Consider the following 3,191-nt stretch of genomic DNA (forward strand, 5'->3'; position numbering starts at 1 on the left):
TAGTTGTGCAGCTGCTATAACTTCATGAACACATGTGATGCATTTCCTCGTGGCTTAGTTGTCAGCAACAAATTTCATAAATCACTCTGATTCACGATTGGCGTTACCTTTAATTGGTTGCCGTTTACATACATGTATCGCGAAAGCAGCATGCATGCACGCCCATTATGGAGGCAAATGGAGGAGCAGATATCTTATGGTACAAAAAAGCTATACTATATCATAGAGTATCTGACTGGAGCCTACATGTCCTACTTGGTATAATTAGGCTGTGATACCAATGATATTGCTGACTTTATGAACCGGGAAGCTGTGGAAGTGCAAAGAGCTACTCTCTTCGTAGGGAGTCTTTCATATCCCACTAGCAAATAAAGCTTGCGAACTCCTACTTCTACGACAAATTCACATGCTTGCTTCCTTTCAGACACATAGAGTGAGGGGACACTGCCACATGGATGAATAAATACTAGTACATGTTGATTCCTTAGAGGGAATGAGTTGTTGTAGGAGTATTATGTGTAGCATATACCAGAATTGTAATTTAGACACGAACCGCTTTCATGCCAGGGCGACATGTTCTAGAGGAAGTGGTGGTCTTACTACCTTTGTCCTGATTTATTGGTTCCCTTTGTATTTTGTGCTAAATTTTGATCACAAATTTAACTAATAAAATGTTAGTGCATGTCACCAAAAATTATATCGTTGGATTTATATTTGAACTAGTTTATGATGGTAATAAAATGTTAATGCATGTCACCAAAAATTATATCGTTGGATTTATATTGGAACATAGTTTATGATGGTATAATTTTTGTGACATGCATTGATATTTTGTTAGTTAAATCCATGGTCAAAATTTAACAATCAATACAAAGAAGACCAATAAACCAAAACGGAGGTAGTACATAAAAATATTCATCAGCTTCACTCTAAGAAACTTGACGGAGTTATTAACAAAGTGGACTTTGATAAAGCTTGTGATAGTGTGAAATGACCTTTCTCGCGGCAAGCTCCTCACGTGAAGGGATTGGCTATGTTCGCGTCAGCTGCTGGAGAGGTTTGCCTAAGGTGGCAGTGTTGGGGTCACACTTAATAGTGACATCAGTCATTATTTCAAACTAAGAAGGGGTTGCAACAGGGGATCCTATGTCGCTAATTCTCTTCAACGTCATTCAGATATGCTCACAGTCCTCATTGTAAGGGTTAAGGAGGATGGACAGGCTGATGGCCTAATTCTATATTTTGCGGATGGTGGTGTGTTAATTCTTTAGTACGCAGATGACATCGTCATTTTTAAGAGATATTCTTCTTTGTACGCACCAAAGAAGTAGAGAGTTGGTATAAGCAACTATTCAGTTGTGAGGTGGGCCCACTTTCGTCTAGTTATCTTGGGATGCCATTCATCGTCGTAAACTTACCAATAAAGAGTGGAAGATCATCAAAGGCAGTCAAATAAAAACTATCAGTTGGAAAGGCATGCTAATGTCCCATGGTGGACGTTCGGTCCTTATCAATGCAATTCTCACAAGCGTATCTATACTTATGATATCATCCTTCAAAATACCAAAAAGGGTGTTTCAAAAGGTTGGATTGCTACATGTCCATATTCTTTTGGCAATGTGACAAGCATAAACGGAAGTAACAAATAGCCAAGTGTGACATTTTGTGTAGGCCAAAGGATTAAGGGGTTTGGGGATTGAGACCCTCGAAATTAAGAACAAGTGTGTCGTGGAATTGTCACGTCAGATGTCCTAGTGAAAGGACTTAGTCGTGGAGCCATCGCAGCTAGGAAGCTTGAAGGGGTTAATCAAGACAAAAGACACGAGAGGTTTTATACTAGTTCGGCCCCTTACGATGAAGGTAAAAGCCTACGTCTAGTTGTGATTGGGATTATGTATGTCTCGATAATCAGGAAGCAGAATCACTTGACCTAGCTCTCGAGTCGTTGTTTCGTATCTTGAATCGCCATCGGGTCGTCCCTTTATATACTGAGGTTGACGCCCACGGCTCTACAGAGTCCCGGGCGACTTATAGATTGTATCCGGCTCGGTCTCTTAATCTTTCTTGCCTTACAATACAAGTTACATGATCAAGGCGGTTTAACACTACGGGCCTTAGGTCACCTCTGGGCCGTTGGGCCTTTACTAAGACGCCGTCTTCAAGCTTGAGCTTCTGTCTTCAAGAATGCTTGTAAGTATAACCCGGCTCCTTATGGCGGGTCATACTAGTAGTTATATCCCCAACATTAGGCCCCAGGCTGATTTGAACTAGTTCATGTCAGCCTTCAACACTTAAGAAAAAGTTCTCCGCCTCTTATTTAAGAAGATTCATGTAACCCGCCATGACGTCACCCTTCAAATTTGTGGTAACCCGCCATGACGTCACCTGTCATAAATGTATGCTTTGTCCAACACATCTCAACGGATCTTTGTCTTAATGACCATCCGAAAATCGAGGCGCCTTTGTAGTTGGATAACTATGTTTTTCGGCCTCCTCGTTTTTCGCACCCACTTTACAGGTTTTTCCTGATAAATAGACCCGACTAGGTCTCCTCTCATTCTCTGTTTCGCATCTTCTTCCTCTCGCCCCCATCTGCCACTGGAGCTCCACCGCCGTCGCCACTGCGCCCTTCGTCCTCGTCGAGCTTGGCCGCTGCATCAATCTGATCTTGACCAGAGAACGGCAGCGCTCCTCCTTCACAGATCCTTCGCAGTAAGTTCTTCCCCTTTCCGCGCCATAGATCTGTATTAGGGCTAGCACGTTTCTCTGTACAGGCATAGTTCATCCGAGCTCTTGCATTTTTCTTGCCATGGCTTCGTCAGATCCGAAAGACCCCATAAATCTGATGCGGTTCGTATTCCGCATCCATTTTGATTAACAGTAATCCTCTTTTGCTTGTAAGAAAACCTCATCATAGCACATGAACTTCTCCGCGCTCTATTTTTAGGTCTAGTATTTTTTCTTTTTTGAACCTTTGTTTGATCCGAAATAATTACTGCAAACTGTGAAACTTGCTTGTTCTATACTTAGGAAAAATCCATAACTTGTTAGACTTGCTAGTCATGGCGGCTTTGACTGCCAGCTTAAGAAAGTAATAATCTGAACTTCCCCTGTTAGTTGAAATAACATTGATGGCTTTAAAACACTTATGGCGGCTTACGTAACCTGGATGGAAATATTCTTATACCATT

Source organism: Triticum dicoccoides, chromosome 3B (assembly GCF_002162155.2).
Source record: "Triticum dicoccoides isolate Atlit2015 ecotype Zavitan chromosome 3B, WEW_v2.0, whole genome shotgun sequence".
In the NCBI taxonomy this organism is placed as follows: Eukaryota; Viridiplantae; Streptophyta; class Magnoliopsida; order Poales; family Poaceae; genus Triticum; species Triticum dicoccoides.